Raw genomic sequence first — 18,986 nt, 5'->3', positions numbered from 1 at the left:
GTTTCGCTCGTTGCCCAGGCTGGAGTGCAATGGCTCGATCTCGTTCACTGCAACCTCCATCTCCTGGGTTCAAGCACTTCTCCTGCCTCAGCCTCCCGAGTAGCTGGTATTACAGGCATGTGCCACCATCCTTGGCTAATTTTTGTATTTTTAGTAGAGAGGGGATTTCACCATGTTACACGGTCAGGTTGGTCTCGAACTCCTGACCTCCGGTGATCCACCCGCCTTGGCCTCTCAAAGTGCTGGGATTACAGGTGTGAGCCACCGCGCCAGGCCAACACTAAACTCTTATACAAGGGATGGCTGAAGGTAGTCTCCCTCAAAGATGAAGTCATTTTCGGAGTCAGTAAACTAGAGACGCGAACTATGGGGCATGGAAGGCTAGAAAAGGTTCTATTAATCTGAACCATAAAGGTGTCAAAATGTCTAGACAGGAGTTTCTGTATGGCAGGTTGAAAGACGGCGCCCTCCAAACACAGGCAGGTCAAAAAAGCCACCTGTTAAGCTATGTCCCTTTTGGCATTCTAAACTGGTAAAATCAAACCGAAAGAGAGGACAACGCTTCATATATGTGGAAAAGGGCAAGGACAAATCTTCAGGAACTTTTCCTTATTTCTACCCCTAGATATATAAGTAAGCCTATTCTGAAAATCTCAGCCTTTTCCAACCCTGAAAAACAAAGAAATGTGAGTCCTTATTTTGGCCAAAGCACTGAAAGGAAGGAGGCACACCACAGGAACCAAGCATTGGAAGTAACAGGAAGTTAAAGAATTACAAGTGAGGAGGCCAGGTACGGTGGTTCACACCTGTAATCCTAGCACTTTGGGAGCATGGGGCAGGGGGTGGATCACCTGAGGTCAAGAGTTCAAGACCAGCCTGGCCAACATGGCAAAACCCCATCTCTACTAAAGATACAAAAAATAGCCAGGCATGGTGGTGCACCCCTGTGATCCCAGCTACTACAGAGGCTGAGGCAGGATAATCGTTGTAACCGGGGAAGTGGAGATTGCAGTGAGCCAAGATCGCACCACTGCACTCCAGCCAGGGCGACAGAGTGAGACTCTGTCAAAAAAAAAGAAAGAAAGAAAAAAAAAAAAAAGAACTACAAGTATTACAAGTGAGACGGGGCACAGTGGCTCACACCTGTAATCACAGCACTTTGGGAGACAGACGCGAGCAGATCACTTGAGCCCAGGAGTTCAATAGCCTGGGCGATATGCTGAAACCCTGTCTCTACAAAACATCAACAAAATGAACCAGGCATAGTGGCATGCATGCACCTGTGGTCCCAGCTACTTGGGAGGCTGAGGTGGGAGGATGACCTGAGCCTAGGAGTGAGGCTGCAGTGAGCTGAGATCGGGCCACTGCACTCCAGCCTGGGCAATGGTACAAGACCCTGTCTCAAAAACACAAAAAGCAAACAAACAAGAGAAATAACAATAATAAACTCTAACCTTTTTTTAAAAAGTGCTGAACACAGTAATGAAACTATACAGAACATAGCTGAGAATCCAAAAACATATTTTTATTATCTCAAGCAGCCAATATAGAGACTGACACATCAACACACTAAAACATCTACTTTACTCCAAATAGAGGTCCTCATTCAGCCTATTCTGGAACAGAAGCTACAAATCAGAAAACTGTAAGTGAAAGAGGGGAGGAGGAGGGACCCAGGAGATAGAAACTGCTTTAGAAAAGGACACCTATGATAGTTAAAAATGTCACCCAACACCAAGGGAAGAAACAAAAGCAGTAACAAAAACAAACAAATAAATAAAAACCTATATACAGCAGAAACAAGCATTTTTAAAACAGTCTGGAGCTACTTAGTGTATATCCAAAAAGTAGCCAACTCCCACTAAGGTCCTAACCCTAAGAGCACCAATAAATTATAAATAGTACCACAATGTAGTTTTTGTTGTTGTTCTTTGCTTTCTTTTTGAGACAAGGTCTCACTGTGCCATCCAGGCTGGAGTGCAGTGGCAGGATCTCGGCTCACTGCAATCTCTGCCTCCTTGGTTCAAGCGATCCTCCCATCTCAGCTCCCCAAGTAGCTGTGACTACAGGCGCAAGCCACCACACCAGGCTATTTTTTTTATTTTTTGTAGAGATGAGCTTTTATTATGTTGCCCAGGCTGGTCTCAAACTCCTGAGCTCAAGTGACCCACCCTCCTTGGCCTCCCAAAGTCCTGGGATTACAGGCGTAAGCAACCGCACTCGGTCCATAACGTGGTTTTACAAAAAGACCTTGATTCTCCAAGAAGTGGTTAAAATAAGATTAACATTTAACATTCAATGCATAGGGAAAAAACATGAATACAAAATTATATCTGTATTATAACCAAGTTCTAAAAATTTTATAGTTCAGACACCATCTGCCCTTACTAATTTAACTACCTGACCCACCAAAGACTGAGAAAAGTGTGTTAAACTCTACCACTATGATTGTGTTTCTCTCAATTTCTCCATTTATATATAACCACTTACATTTAGTATGCCAATGGTTTCATTCTACGCTTAAGTGCTCCATATTTCATATCATTATGGTTTGTACACTCTAACAAAATAAAGTGTCCCTCTTTGTCCTGTTTTTTTAAAGCAAATAATAAAAACATCTCTTAAAACAAGGATGGAAAGGGAATACAAAAATATTAAAAGTCTGATTTAAGGGACACGGATTATAGATTAATGTGTTTCAGTTTTCATTAACAGTTATATGATAAATAATGATAAAAACAGAGGAAAAAAGGAAACATAAAATTCATTTTAGAAAAATTTCTACCCAAAATGGCTAAGCAAAATTGGGTTTTGAAGCTTAAACTAAATAAGATTACTTTACATGCCCAAAAAAATCAAAATTATAAACAAACTAAAGAACAAAAAAAAAAATTTAAACAGAAGAAGAAAAAATAATGTGTGCGTGTTTCAATTCTCCCCAAAATTTATGGCCAAAATGGGGAAGATGGCTATTTTCCAACATCTCCACAAATCCCTTTAAGGATAAAGATTTTTCTCATACAGCAATACCATTCTCAGGCCATGAGAAGTACCTTTTTTTTTTTTTTTTTAACTTTGAAATGCCCATTTTTCCCACTAAATACAAGCTCCCTATAGATCCTCATTTGCCTTGTTCACTCTTGTATCCTCCCATAAGAATACAAACTTGATAAATACTGTATTTATTAAATCCTAAATGCTAAAATATCTTTTAAAAAAGTTGAATTGTCCTTTCCAAAGCACACAAAATAAAAGTGTACTGAGCTATGGAAAAAGGCTGTCAGAACTCAACCCAGTTCTCTCTTCTACCCTGCCCAGATAACATTCTCCCTGTTTCAGAACTCACACTGCTCACTGTGCACTTTTAGCTACTGATAGCCAACCGTCAAGGACACAACCAAAAAGTTGGAGCTCCTCCAGCTATGTGGTCTGTCTTCCCCTAATAGATCTCAGGTTATTTGAGCTCTAAATCTACAAACAAAATTCTAAAAGTTAATTTTTCACCATGAAAATCACCTATTTTCCTAACCAACAAAGATTGTACTTCAAGAAGTCTTTCTGGCTAAACAATGAGAAAAGACTCAAGCAAATAAATGAGACTTCAATTAACTTCACCACTGACTACTGTGTCAGTAACAGACTTTAAGTATGGCTGAGAATGTTCAAGGGATGTAAGTTAACATCAGGCAAAACCCTCCAAAGTTGTTACCATGCTTTCCCTCTTGCATTCTCCAGATGGCCTGTATTTTTATATTACGTGCCATACAGAACCCCTATTTCAGATTTTTATTTCATATGTATATCTGAGTTGCTTTAACGCATTTATAACTTGCAAAATACTACGACTAGAATGTGACACTAGGAAAGCTTAAACCAAATCAACTGATTGTATTATGCTTCAATCAGACTTTTACTTTACAATACATCTTAGATATTCTGGCTATGATTACACTGGTCTAGCCTAGCTGGTTTTCTCACTGCCTGTGTTTTTGTGCTTTTCTTTCTTTTGAGGGGAGGGGTGCACACCTATTTCCCCTATATGAAGAAATGTGTTCACAGAAGGGAAATGGTCTACAGAGTGAATAAACGGAAAAGACCAGAGTTAGAACTTCACTGTTTGAACAGGAGAGATTAAATCTGGGGACAGGCCAGATTACAGGCGTGGTGGCTCACGCCTGTAATCCCAGCACTTTGGGAAGCTGAGGCAGGTAGACTGCTCAAGTCCAGGAGTTCAAGACTGGCCTGAGCAACACGGCAACACCCAGTCTCCACTAAAAATACAAAAATTAGTTGGTCGTGGTGGTGCATGCGTCTGTAGTCCCAGCTATTCGGGAGGCTGTGTGGGAGGATCACTTGAGCCCAGGGGACAGGGGTTGCAGTGAGCTAAGATTGAGTCACTGCACTCCAGCCTGGGTTGCAGAGTGAGATCGTCTCAAAAATAATAATAATAAAATGAAATAAATCTGGGGAGAAGTATTCTGGTCATTAGAGAGGCAAACACCACTGTAAGACAAGCATAATTCTTTAATCAGGTTTCACCATGGCCTAAAATGATGAAACACTCAAGACCAACTTTATATGCTCTGATTTCAGGCTCACAGTGCAACTTTCTGATTATTAAATGCTTCCTTAAGCGCCTCAACTCCCAAGTACTTCCATATAAGGAATAGTGTCCTGTGGAATGCAGACACAGGTAATTCAGGAGAAAAGCATATCCCCTCCTTGTGAATTACAATACTACAGTATTATTATAACTTACAAATCAGTGTGTTTGATTGGTCTCAATCAACCCTAGGAGATGAACTACTAAAATGGAATTTCTGGATCTTCAAGGCTAAAGAATAGGCTGTGGAATATATGATCACATTGAGATACCACCCCACCCTGTCTAGGCAGCCAGCTGGCATCCCTCTAAGAGGACATAAGTTCAATTCTCCCTAAATTGTCACAGTAATTACAGGAATCTTTTATGCTTAATTATCCATAACCAGAATTCACCAGAACTGAGATCTAAAAAGCAAATGCCTGTAAATGCAAACATGCCTACTAGCAATTCAACAGCACTGAGATGCATAAAAAGCAGACTGGGCGCAGTGGCTCAGGCCTGTAATCCCAGCACTCTGGGAGGCCAAGGAGGGCAGACTGCTTGAGCCCAGGAGTTCAAGAACAGCCTAGGCAACACAGCAAGACCTGACTCTTAAAAAACTTTACATATATATACGTATATATGCATGAAAAGCAATAAAGGCCAGTAAACAATGATAGCTAAACAAAACAAACATCTAATCTGACACTAATGAAATTTAAAAAAATTTCACTCTCCCAACCGTAATTTTATTAGCAAAACCATACTAAAGTACTCTCAATTCAAAAAGTATCTCCAAACTCTCAAAACAAAAATTTGGCTTAAAAACATCACCCAAAGGGTACAATTAATGTTGAAGGAGGTTATCTGATGTAAATATAGATGCCTTTTTAACTTCTATATATAGTCTGCTATCTTTCAAGTAATGAGCATGTAAAACTTGGAATAAAACTTGCTTTGAAAAAAATCAAACAAATTAACAAAAACGTATAAATAAAGCAACTGTAAACTTTCAAAGTTAGTAAGGTGTCATTCATTCCAGAAAAATATATCTAAGGGTACTCTTCCCTAGGATGACAAGCAGAAACATTAGAAAGTTATTTAATATAGCCAGGTGGGGTGGCTCACCCCTGTAATCCCAGCACTATGGGAGGCTGAGGCGGGCAGATCACGAGGTCAGGAGTTCAAGATCAGGCTGACCAGCCTAGTGAAACCCCATCTCTACTAAAGATACAAAAATTAGCCGGGCGTGGTGGCACGCGCCTGTGACCCCAGTTACTCAGGAGGCTGAGGCAGGAGAATCACTTGAACCCGAGAGGCAGGGGTTGCAGTGAGCTGAGATCGTGCCACTGTGCTCCAGCCTGGGCGACAGAGCAAGACTCCATCTCAAAAAAAAAAAAGTTACTTACTATAATACTAAGATGACAAATTTTCCCTAGCATATTCTTCATGAATCCAAGTTCTATTAATTCTGGATATACAAGGAGAGTGGGGGAGTTGTCCACAGAAAATTAAAGATGGTATAATATTTACTTTTAATTGATGTATCTGATATTAACTAGTTAGAAATGGAGGATAAACAGTCCCATTGACAATAGTGTCAAAATAAAATACATAGGAATAAATTTAGTAAGAAAGGTATAGGAACTATATGAAAAAATATAAAATCTATAAAATATTTGTTGAAAGACCTAAAATAAACTTGAACAAATAGACACACACAAATTATCATCAAAAACTGTTAAGGCCGGGTGCGGTGGCTCACGCCAGTAGTCCCAACACTTTAGAGGCCAAGGTGGAAGGATCACTTGAGGCCATGAGTTAGAAACCAGCCTGGGCAATATAGTGAGACCGTGTCTACAAGAAAATAAACAAATTTTTTTTGAGACGGTCTTGCTCTGTCCCACTGGCTGGAATGCAGTGGCGCGATCTCAGTTCACTTCACTGCCTCCCAAATTCAAGCAATTCTCCTGCCTTAGCCTCCAGGTGGCACGTGCCACCACGCTCAGCTTATTTTTTTGTATTTTAAGTAGAGACAGGGTTTCACCGTGTTAGCCAGGATGATCTCAATCTCCTAACCTCGTGATCTGCCAGCCTCGGCCTCCCAAAGTGCTGGGATTAGAGGCATGAGCCACTGCACCCAGCTGGAATGGACTCTTCTAAGACAGTTTCAGAAACCAAAGAGGAAAAGAGGAATATATATAATTACCTGAAAATGTCTGTGAAACAAATAAGGTTAAAAGATAAATGAGGGCAGGTACAGTGGCTCCCGCCTGTAATCCCAGCACTTTGGAAGACCAAGGCGGGCAGATCACTTGAGGTCAGGAGTTTGAGACCAGCCTGGCCAACATGGCAAAACTCCATCTCTACTAAAAGTACAAAAATTAGCCGGGTATGGTGGCGAGTGCCTGTAATCTTAGCTACCCAGGAGGCTCAGGCAGGAGAATCGCTTGAACCCAGGAGGCGGAGGTTGCAGTGAGCTGAGATCACACCACTCCAGCCTGGGCGACAAGGGCAAAAATCCGTCTCCCAGAAAAAAAAAAAAAATACACATGCCATATAACAAAGAATTAATATTCCATAAGTGCTCCTACAGGAAGAAAAAAAAAAAAAGAGAAAAATGAACCAAGGACATGAGCAGACAATTCTGAATAAAGGAAATCCAATGGCCATTACACATATCAAATAAGGCTACCCCCAGTAACAGGGAAGTTAAAATTAAGACAAACTGCATGACCCATTTATCATCTAGCAGACTAGTAAAAATTAAACTATGTATTTACACCCAGTGGTTTGATGATATGGAGAAGTCACTGCTACTTGGGATGAAAATTATGATAACCTATTTAGAGAGTAATCTAGCAATAAAAATGTTTAAAATATATTTCTCTGTTAACCCAGAATTCCCACTTTGGAGATTCTACAGAAACAAAAGCATCAGCAAATAAAGTGGCATGTACAAGGGTATTTATTGTAGCACTTTGTTAAGTGGCAAAATCTAGAAACGATCTAAATGTTCACAGGAAAGTAACAATAAATTACGGTACATCTATGCTACAAGACACAATAGGACTGTTTAAAAGAACAAGATAGCCGGGCGCGGTGGCTCAAGCCTGTAATCCCAGCACTTTGGGAGGCCGAGACAGGCGGATCACGAGATCAGGAGATCGAGACCATCCTGGCTAACACTGTGAAACCCCGTCTCTACTAAAAAATACAAAAAACTAGCTAGGCGAGGTGGCGGGCGCCTATAGTCCAGCCCGGGCTACAGAGCGAGACTCCATCTCAAAAAAAAAAAAAAAAAGAACAAGATAGAATTATATTTACTGTGGGCTGAGTGCAGTGGCTCACATCTGTAATCTCAGCACTTTGGGAGGCCATGGCAGGCAGATTGCTCAAGTCCAGGAGTTCGAGACCAGCCTGAGCAATACAGCAATATCTCATCTCTTCTTAAAAAAAAACAATAGGCCGGGTGCAGCAGCTCATGCCCATAATACCAGCACTTGGGGAGGCCGAGGCAGGTGGATCATGAGGCTAATATGGTGAAACCCTGTCTCCACTAAAAGTACAAAAAATTTACTTTGTACTTTTTTTACTGGTGGCAGGTGCCTGTAGTCCCAGCTACTCAGGAGGCTGACGCAGGAGAATGGCGTGAACCCGGGAGGCGGAGTATGCAGTGAGCCGAGATCACGCCACTGCACTCCAGCCTGGGCAACAGAGCGAAGTTCCATCTTAAAACAACAACAGCAACAACAATAATTATTATAATAAAGAATTATAGTGGCTGGGTGCAGTAGCTCACGCCTGTAATCCCAACACTTTGGGAGGCCAATGCAGGCAGACTGGTCGAGCCCAGGAGTTTAAGACCAGCCTGAGCAACACAGCAAAATCTCATCTTTTAAAAAAAAAATAATAAAGATTATACTGGCCAGGTGCAGTGGCTCACACCTGTAATCCTAGCACTTTGGGAGGCCGAGGCAAGTGGATCACATGAGGTCAGGAGTTCAAGACCAGCCTGACCAACATGGACAAATCATGTCTCTACTAAAAATACAAAATTAGCGGGGCATGGTGGCACATGACTGTAATCCCAACTACTAGGGAGGCTGAGGCAGTAGAATCACTTGAACCTGGGAGGCAGAGGTTGTGGTGAGCTGAGATTATGCCATTGCACTCCAGCCTGGGCAACAAGAGCAAAACTCCATCTCAAAAAAAACAAAACAAAACAAAAAAGAATTATATTGGCTGGGCATGATGGCTCATGCCTGCAATCCCAGCACTTTGGGAGGCCAAAGCAGGCAGATCTCTTGAGGTCAGGAGTTTGAGACCAGCCTGGCCAACATGGCAAAACCTCATCTCTACTAAAAATACAAAAACTATCTGGGTGCAGTGGCAGGTGCCTGTAATCCCAGTTACTCTGAAGGCTGAGGCAGGAGAATCGCTAAAACCAGGAGGTGGAGGTTGCCTCCACCTGGGCGACAGGGTAAGACTCCGTCTCAAAAAACAAAACAAAACAAAGAAAAAGAATTGTATTTACTGATCATGACATGTTTCAAAAAAAAAAAAGCATGTTATGGAGTAATATAAATAATAGGATCTCTCTTCAGTAAAAACAAAAAAATCCTACATATATACATTTACATGAGTATATACAGTACTTAACTAAGCACTGAGAGAAATATTGAAGCATACTCGTTGATAATCTGTTAAAATTTTGGGTAATTACGACTGTCATAGAATAGATGATGTAACACTATGGGGTAAACATCCCTAATCCAAAATCTGAAATACTCCAAAACCTGACATTTTTTGATTGTTGACATGATGTTTGAAGAAATGCTCTTCAAGTCTGGACGCGGTGGCTCACGCCTGTAATTGCAGCACTCTGGGAGGCCGAGACGGGCGGATCACGAGGTCAGGAGATCGCGACCATCCTGGCTAACACGGTGAAACCCCGTCTCTACTGAAAATACAAAAAATTAGCCAGGCGTGGTGGCGGGCGCCTGTAGTGCCAGCTACTCGGGAGGCTGAAGCAGGAGAATGGCATGAACCCGGGAGGCCGAGTTTGCAGTGAGCCGAGATCGTGTCACCGCACTCCAGCCTGGGCAACAGGGTGAGACTCCGTTTCAAAAAAAAAAAACAAGAAATGCTCTTCAAGTGTTCCAGACTTTGGATTTTAGGATTAAGGATGTACAACTGGTGTAATGCAAAATTTCAAAATCCAAAAAATTCCAAAACATGAAACAGTTCTGGTCTCAAGCATTTCAGATAAGGGATACTCAATGTGTATTTGGTTGAAAGAGCTAACTTATATAAATGATTATACAGCTGTACAACACAAAGTAAAAGGAGGTCCATTCGTATTTTTACAACTGAAGTTAGTGAACCTATTTAACTAAACCTCACTGTTGAGAAATTGTTCAGTCATAAAAGGAAGCAAAATAAGTGTTTTTTACTTTTTTTTTTTTTGAGACAGTCTATCTCTGTCACCCACGATGGAGTGCAGTGGCACCGTCCTAGCTCACTGCAGCCCTGAACTCCTGGGTTCAAGTGATCCTCCTGCCTCAGCCTCCCAAGCAGCTAAGGCTACTGGCAAAGACACGACATCCAACTACTTTAAAAAATTTTGGGCCAGACACAGTGGCTCATGCCTGTAATCCCGGCACTTTGGGAGGCCAAGGAGGGTGGATCACCCAAGGTCAGGAGTTCAAGACCAGCCTGGCCATCTCTACTAAAAGTACAAAAATTAGCTAGGCATGGTGGCGGGCACCTGTAATCCTAGCTACTTCGGAGGCTGAGGCAGGAGAATCGCTTGAACCCAGGAGGCAGAGGTTGAGGTGAGCCGAGATCGCACCACTGCACTCCAGCCTGGGTGACCGAGGGAGATTCTGTCTCAAGAAAAAAAAAAAAAATTTGTAGAGCCAGGGTTCCACTGTGTTTCCCAGGTTGGTTTCGAACTCCTGTCCTCAAGTGGTCCTTCCTACTTGGCCTCCCAAAGTGCTGGGATTACAGACATGAGACACCAGGCCTGGCCAGCCAAGTTTATTTTTAGGTTTAGAAAACGTGTAACATCTTTACATAGCTTTGAAATATTTAAAATATTTTGGCCAGGTTCAGCGGCTCATGCCTACAATCCCAGCACTTTGCGAGGCTGAAGCAAGTGAACCAGGAGTTTGAGACCAGCCTGGCCAACGTGACAAAACCCCGTCTCTACTAAAAATACAAAAATTAGCCAGGTGTGGTGGCAGGTGCCTGCAGTCCCAGCTACTAGGGATGCTGAGGCATCAGAATTGCAGGAATCCGGGAGGCGGAGCTTGCAGTAAGCCAAGACTGTGCCACTGCACTCCAGCCTGGGTGACAGAGTGAGACCCCGTCTCAAAAAAGTAAATAAAAAATAAGATGTTTTTAATTATTTATAAGTTACAAAAATCACATGTATTTTTTCCTCATCTTTTAAAAAACTGACTTCTTCCTTCTAAACCTACTTAATTTCTTGCCAACATTTATAATTTACTAATCAAATTTCTCCAATGGTCTGAGTAGGCTTTTTTTAAAAGTAAAATTTCCGAGTACCTAGTGAAAAAAAGCATTTTTCATTTCAATCATCTGATCCTAAACTTTGCACTTTTATGCTAAAGTGTCAATGCTGACTCAACACATTTGGCAAGTGTGTTTCTTCTCCCATTTCTGGACCCTTCAAACTTTAACCAGTTTCTCCAGCAACCAAAACTCAGGCCATATTAAGTGTATTGTGCTACTTTGTCAGTGAAGAAAAAAACTTCACATGTATCTTCAAAGTAAAAATGACACCGCATTCACGCCTGTAATCCCAGCACTTTGGGAGGCCGAGGCTGGTGAATCACTTGAGCCCAGGAATTCGAGATCAGCCTGGCCGACAGGGTGAAACTCGTCTCTACTAAAAACACAAAAATTAGCCAGGCATGGTGGTGCATACCTGTAGTCCCAGCTACTCGGGAGGCTGAGGCAGGAAAATTGCTTGAACCCGGGGGCAGAGGTTGCAGTGAGCGGGGATCGCTCCAGTGCACTCTAGCCTGGGTAACAGAGAGGGACTCCGTCTCAATCTCAAAAAAAAAAAAAAAAAAAGACAACTCTTTTTTTCTCTTTTCTCTTTCTTGACCTCATTGAAATAAAATTTTCTATACAAAAAGGCAACTGGAAACATGCTACTACATTTTGACAAAGATATTTTCTTTTTTTTCTTTTTTTTTTTTTTGGAGACGGAGTCTCACTCCGTCCCCAGGCTGGAGTGCAGTGGCACGATCTCAGCTCACTGCAACCTCCACTTCCCGGGTTCCAGTGATTCTCCTGCCTCAGGCTCCCGAGTAGCTGGGACTATAGGCATGCACCATCATACTTAGCTAATTTTTGTATTTTTTAGTAGAGACAGGGTTTCACCATGTTGGCCAGGATGGTCTCCACCTCCTGACCTCATGATCCGCCTGCCTCGGCCTCCCAAAGTGCTGGGATTACAGGCATGAGCCACCCGGCCAACAAAGATAATTTCAAAACCTGTAAGCCAAGAAATACAAAAGATTATATAAACCTATAGGCTATCTTAATTTTTTTTTTTTTTTTTTTGAGACAGAGCCTCCATCTGTCACCCAGGCTGGAGTGCAGTGGCATGATCTTAGCTCACTGCAACCTCCACCTCCCAGTTCAAGCAATCCTCCTGCCTCAGCCTCCCAAGTAGCTGGGAATGCAGATGCGCACCACCATGCCCGGCTAACTTTTGTATTTTTAGTTGAGATGGAATTTCATCATGTTGACCAGGCTGGTATCAAACTCCTGACCTCATGTGATCCGCCTGCCTCGGCCTCCCAAAGCACTGGGATTACAGGCATGAGCCACTGCACTGGCCTACTCTCTTAAGTTTAAAATTGCTTGTGGGCAAGGCATGGTGGCTCACACTTTTAATACCAGCACTTTGTGAGGCAGAGGTGAGAGGACCTCCTGAGCCCAGGAATTTGAAACCAGCCTGGGGAATATGGTGAAACCCCATCTATACAAAAAAAATATATAATAAATCCGGCGGCACATGCCTACAGTCTCAGCTACTTAGGAGGCTGAAGTGGGAGGATCACTTGAACCTGGGAGGAGGTCGAGGCTGCAGTGAGCTGAGATTGCACCACTGCACTCCAGCCTGGGTGAAAGAGTGAGAACCCATCTCAATCAATAAATCAATAAAAATAAAATTGCTTGTTAGTTATAAGCTGAGAGGAGTTGAAAAAAAAATTGTTTGCTACTTTAAACACTATTCTGCATTAGAAACTGAGTAAAAGCAACAGAAAATAAAGAAAGCCAAAATCAAGAACTGAAAACAGACTGGGCGCAGCGGCTCCCGCCTATAATCCCAGCACTTTGGGCGGCCAAGGTGGGTGCATCACTTGAGGTCAGGAGTTTGAGACCAGCCTAGCCAACATGGTGAAACCCCACTCTACTAAAAACACAAAAATTAGCTGGGCATGGTGACGTATGCTTGTAACCCCAGCTACTTGGGAGGCTGAGGCAGCAGAAATCACTGGAATCCAGGAGGTGAAGGCTGCACAGTGAGCCGAGATCCAGCCACTGCACTCCAGGCTGGGAGACACAGCAAGACTTTGTCTCAAAAAACAAAACAAAACAACAAGAACTGAAAACAATTCATGAAGCAAGGACAGACTAAATTACAAGCACTTAAAACAGTATTTTTTAATTTTCTGAAGCTCTAAGTAAGAGTTTTAAAGTTTTGATTGCAATTAAGTCCTGCTATATACACAAAATTTTAAAATCCTCATCAAATGCAAATAAGGGGATTAAGCATTGTAGAAAACCTGTTTTGGTACATAGGCTGCCAATTCAACTTTTTTAATTAAAAATAATCTCTTGGAAAATACTCATTCAACTTTTTTAATTTGTATAAATTAAAGAGTTTTGGCCAGGTGAGGTGGCTCACACCTGTAATCCCAGCACTTTGTTTGGCAGGCCGAGGCAAGAGGATTGCTTGAGCCCAGCCTGGGCAACATGACAAAATACTATCAATACAAAAAATACAAAAATTAGCCCCGCGTGGTGGCACACGCCTGTAGTCCCAGCTACGTGGAGGGCTGAGGCAGGAGGATCGCTTGAGCCCAGCAGGTCCAGGCTGCAGTGAGCAGAGACCACTGCACTCCAGCCTGGGCAACAGAGTGAGACCCTGTTCAAACAGTAAAAATAATAGAAAATAACAGTTTTTATAAATCATAAGGTTGGTTTTGGTTTGCATACCACTGATTTTTAAAACTCCTTTTTAAAATAAACACTGGGGTGAAATATCACCAAGGCATTCCTGGCAATTTCTGTACTTTATAGTTTCATTCTAAAATCTGCCCTCAAATCTAGAACTGCTGTCAATGACAGAGGTCAGACCAAAGAACAAGCAACTGCTCCCAAAAGAAACGGAGGTTTCCTAAACACAAAGCAGACATTCAAATATGCACTGATCAATGGTGCACTAAACAACACTTTGCTAGGACTTTGTTAAGGCAAAAGGACCCTTTCCCCAGTGAATGCAAACTATCTAAGAATGAATTTTTAAAAGTTTAATATTTTAAAATATTTTGGTAGAGACGGAGTCTCATTATGTTGCCCAGGCTGGCCTCTAACTCCTGGGCTCAAGGGATCCACCTTCCACTTCCCAAAGTGTTGGGATTACAAACATGAGCCACTGAGCACCCGCCTGAATGACATTTAAATACCAATATATTAAAGCATGAAAAACACTGAGTTAACTAATATCTATGTGATAGCTCTGCTAACACCTTACTTGAAAAGTCTAAGTCAGAAATGGCACATTTCAGTAGTAACTGCGAGGGCATACTTAGTAAATGAGCGATCATTACATAGGTGTTCAGTGTTTGACAGTTCCTTTAAACCAAAAGAGAAAATTACATAGCTTCAAGGTAATACAGAACTCACATATCTAATAGTAACTAATATGCTTTTGAAAAATTTCCTTAAAACAAATAACAAGATCACTATTTACACTGAAAATATTGTTTTCTCCTGAGACACCATATGACCTATACAGGAATTTATCTACAATCTCATTTCAGTAACCTGATAAGAATAATGCATCTATATATGTGGCTTAGCCGTATTAAAAAGCTTGACTCAGTTCAAGTTATAAATTTAAATTTCATCCACTAGACTGTGATCTCAAATAAGTTAACTTCTCTTTTGCAGATGTAAAAACCCAGGCTGAGATGAAATAAGGGTGATTCAATCACACTCGCCTAACTTCAAACGTAGGAAATATATCAGTGAATTACTGTGAAATACTTTTTATTCGCCAGGCGTAGTGGCTCACGCCTGTAATCCTAGCACTTTGGGAAGCCAAGGCGGGCGGATTGCCTGAGCTCAGGAGTTCGAGATCAGCCTGGGCAACATGGTGAAACCCATCTCTACTAAAATACAACAAAAACAAAATATTAGCCGGGCGTGGCAGCGTGCACCTGTAGTCCCAGCTACTTGGGAGGCTGAGGCAGGAGAATTGCTTGAACCCGGGAGACGTAGGTTGCAGTGAGTCGAAGGTTGCAGTGAGCCGAGACCGTGCCACTGCACTCCAGCCTGGAGACAGAGCCAGACTCCGTCTCAAAAAATAATAATAATAGTAATAATAATTAAAGCAAAGAAATACTTTTCATTCAAGCATGCTAGACTGCAAACATGCTTTTAGAATAAAAGTGATTAGATTACGAGTACTTAGAGGGTTCATATTTTTCAAACTTGAAAGTCAGGCTGTATGACAAGTTAGGTATTTGACAAAGTATTCTAGGGAAGGGTGGAAGTGAATATTTAAAATTCAACTATCCCCAGAAAAACCCAATACATGAAGTTACTAAAGTTATTACAAGTATTTTTTAGAATCAGTCAGCAAAGATCATTACTGTACAAACACCTTAAAGTTAAGGTCACTAAGAAAGCACTAACTCCTCTCCTTGGTTAACGAATCACTGTAAAGCAGCCCAACTCTCCTTTCTACCTACCTCAGATTAATATTTTTCTCCATGGACAGATTTCCATGCTCAGGGATATGTAATAGGGGAGGAGAAAAAAAAAACACCACACAAGTGTCAGTGAGTACCAAAAAGCTAAGTGTTCAGCACAGGGAGGGAATCCACAAATGAGAAAACATTTGACAGCTCCTGCCTCCCAAAAGCCATTTAATCTGCCTCATAAACAATACTGCTGAAGCACACTCTGAGCGAGTGGTTCGATGTATCTCCTACACCAAGTCTCCTAACCGGGAAACAATCAACCGAATCGTCCCGACTCTTTCAGGCAATCAGGAAGCCCGGGAGAATTATTAGACGCTGACGTCCGCAGGCCCAGGAGCTGAGAAAAGGGTAAACAGTACACTCGCAGGTAGGCTGAAAAAAAACAAAACAACAACACACACACACACGCGCGCGCGCGCGCGCGGAAAATTGGGAAAGAAGTTGGTCGGAAGGTTAGGGAGAGGCGAGGCCGATGTCTGGTTCCGAGAGGACGGCACTGCAGGGGCAGGTCGCGATTAACTGGGCATTTGGAAATGCTGCGAGTTATCTGAAAGACCTGACAAGGGTACAACACACAAGAACGCTGATACGTGGCTCAGAGAAGACACGCGGGGGTGGGGCCCGCCGCGCTAAACCCCAGGCTCCCTGAATGAGCCCTCAAAGATCGCAGCCTGAGAAAGTCAAAGGTTCAAGGAGGCCCGTACCCGCGGGGCAACGCCACTACCCGGAACACCGCTGCGCGCGGAACCTCCCGGTCCGAGGCCTCGGGGTCGGCCCTCCAGAAGTCGGAGCAGCCCCTGGGGCTCCCGGCCCCTCCTGGCCCAGCCTCTCTGTCTTCTCTTCTTAACACCCACAGCCTGGGACCGGACCCCTGAAACTGACAGGAAGGTTCCGGTCGAGCGCCCGCGCCAGCGGCGGGGCAAAAGCAGCAATATGCTCTCAGTGCCGCAAGTGACACTCACCGGCCCGAAACCTCGAATGAAACCAGCAGCTCCGGGGGCGGCGGCAGCAGTGGCAGCAGGAACCGAACATCCAAAATGGCGGCTCCCTCGGCCTCACCACCGCTACTGCAGGCGGAGGGATCCTAAGGAAGGAGAGAGTTTTTAACTAACTTCACACACTATTGAGGAAACTTTGCTCCCTGGCCTACTCGTCTGGTCGCTTCCGTGTCGCCGCACTGCAACTTCTCATACCTCTCCTCTCGGATTAATCAAGAACTCGGACCCTGCCGAGGACTATTTGCCAAGGAGGAGGCGACTGCTTCTGGCAGAGCGACGCAAAGCGTAGCAAGCATTGGGGCTGTCACTGATGACGCGAGACGCTGCTGCCGAGTCACCGCTGCGAAGAGTCTGAGCGAGAAAGATCCGGCCGACCCCGGAGCGGACAGACATTGGTTCCGCTTGGCGGGAGGCGGGGGAGGGGCTGGGCTACCAGGAAGCGGTGGGGCCACCTGGAGGAGGCGGAGCTAGGTCAGGTAGCCCAGGAAGTGGGAGCAGGCGAGGCAGAGTGGGGCGGAGAAGATACCAGGGCTGAAATGGTGTTCATCCACGGGCATCCCAAACTCTTTGCTGTCTCCTGTAAGATTTTTGCTTTCTTTTTAACTTAAGGAGCATGCTCCAGGTGGTATTCTATGGTTTTATGGTGTCTTTGCAACATATTTTATGAAGAGTTAAGAGGATGACTCACAAGAATGGATTCCACGCCCAGTACCGCGGTTCATGCACAGCTCAAGTCACTTAAACTCCAGGGATTCAGTTTCCTCGTATGTAGAAAGAAGACTTGGACTCATGTTAGCTGAAACCCTTACGGAATGGGCTTTCGGTCTATGACTCCATGAATTAATGACCAGGGCCAAAGAAAGTCTAACCAGACAGTTCCTAACCTGATAAATAATTACTAACATATGACGCGAGTCTTTTCCGTGTGAATGTAAAGGGGGCCTGATACCTTGGCCTGTTTAAAGGAAAGGTGACCTACCTAGACTAAAATCCTTCCGCTAGATTGGCAACAAAGTACAATACAACACAGCACCAGGCTGGGTGCCAAAGAGAACAGAACCAACTACACAATTTTTTTTTTTTTTTTTTTAGACAGAGTCTGGCTCTGTTGCCCAGGCTGGAGTGCAGAGGCGGCATCCCGGCTCACTGCAACCTTTGCCTCCTGGGGTCAAGCAATTTCTCTTGCTTCAGCCTCCCAAGTAGCTGGGATTACAGGCTCCCGCCACCACAGCCGGCTAATATTTGCATTTTTAATAAAGAGAGCGTTTCGCTCTGTTGGCCAGGCTGGTCTTGAACTCCTGACCTCAAGTGATCCGCCTGCCTCGGCCTCCCAATGTGTGGAGATGACAGGTGTGAGCCACCAGCCTGCCCAGAACTAACCACAAATCTTGAGTTTAGGAACTGGGTGTCATAGACAGAAGGTTGCACCTTTTTCCTTAGTCATTTTCATGCAGGGATTTCAAAACACTTTACAAAAATTGCTCTAAGTAGGCCGGGCACAGTGGCTCACGCCTGTAATCCCAGCACTTTGGGAGGCTGAGGCGGGCGGATCACTCGAGGTCAGGAGTTCGAGACCAGCCTGGCCAACATGGTGAAACTCCATCTCTACTAAAAATACAAAAGTAGCCGGGCATGGTGGTGGGCATCTGTAAACCCAGCTACTTGGAAGGCTGAGGCAGGAGAGTCGCTTGAACCGCAGAGGCAGTGGTTGCAGTTAGCCAAGCCTGGGCGACGGAGTGAGATCCTGTCTCAAAAACACACAAAAAAAGTTGAACCAAGCAGGCCCATCCGTACAATTTTGTCCCTGAACTACTGGGGCATGCCAAGTGGCTGGAAAGAAATGAGGCCATGCGTGCGATAATAATTATCGTTTTTATTATTAAATATTGATATCACATTGTTCATGAGGCACTTTCATGTGTGTAATCTAATCTGACCCTCTGGACAACCTCCTGAGTCAGGCTAGGCAAACATAAGTAACTTAGCTTTACAAATAAGGAGAAACAGGCTCCAAGAAACTGACTTGGCTAAAAGACACATCCTCTCCCCACCTCCACTGGGGTTCTGTTAAAGAGTGCCTTTTTTTTTTTTGAGGCGGAGTGTCGTTCTGTCGCCCAGGCTGGAGTTCAGTGGCTGGATCTCGGCTCACTGCAAGCTCCGCCTCCCGGGTTCCCGCCATTTTCCTGCTTCAGCCTCCGGAATAGCTGGGACTACAGGCGCCCGCCACCGCACCCGACTATTTTTGGGATTTTTAGTAGAGATGGGGTTTCACCGTGTTAGCCAAGATGGTCTCGGTCTCCTGACCTCACGATCCGCCCACCTTGGCCTCCCAAAGTGCTGGGATTACAGGCGTGAGCCACCGCGCCC

The 18,986-nt window shown here is 43.8% G+C and overlaps 1 protein-coding gene across 3 annotated transcripts in view; it reads right to left on the bottom strand.

Moving 5' to 3' along the window:
* The window catches only part of AP1G1 (adaptor-related protein complex 1, gamma 1 subunit), a 95,354-nt gene extending 78,331 nt beyond the window's left edge, over positions 1 to 17,023 (bottom strand). For 2 of the 3 annotated variants that reach the window (XM_011961848.1, XM_011961862.1), the window contains exon 1: positions 16,584 to 17,023. The gene's annotated coding sequence lies outside the window, so the exon portion shown is untranslated. Of the gene's footprint in view, positions 1 to 16,325 lie in introns of all 3 variants that reach the window. The other variant, XM_011961856.1, reaches the window with a different exon arrangement.
* Positions 17,024 to 18,986: the final 1,963 nt, after the last annotated feature.

This window comes from Colobus angolensis, unplaced genomic scaffold (genome assembly GCF_000951035.1).
Source record: "Colobus angolensis palliatus isolate OR3802 unplaced genomic scaffold, Cang.pa_1.0 Scaffold116, whole genome shotgun sequence".
Taxonomy (NCBI): domain Eukaryota; kingdom Metazoa; phylum Chordata; class Mammalia; order Primates; family Cercopithecidae; genus Colobus; species Colobus angolensis.
The sequence above is the reverse complement of the archived record's forward strand: the minus strand, read 5'-3'. Positions and strand labels throughout refer to the sequence as shown.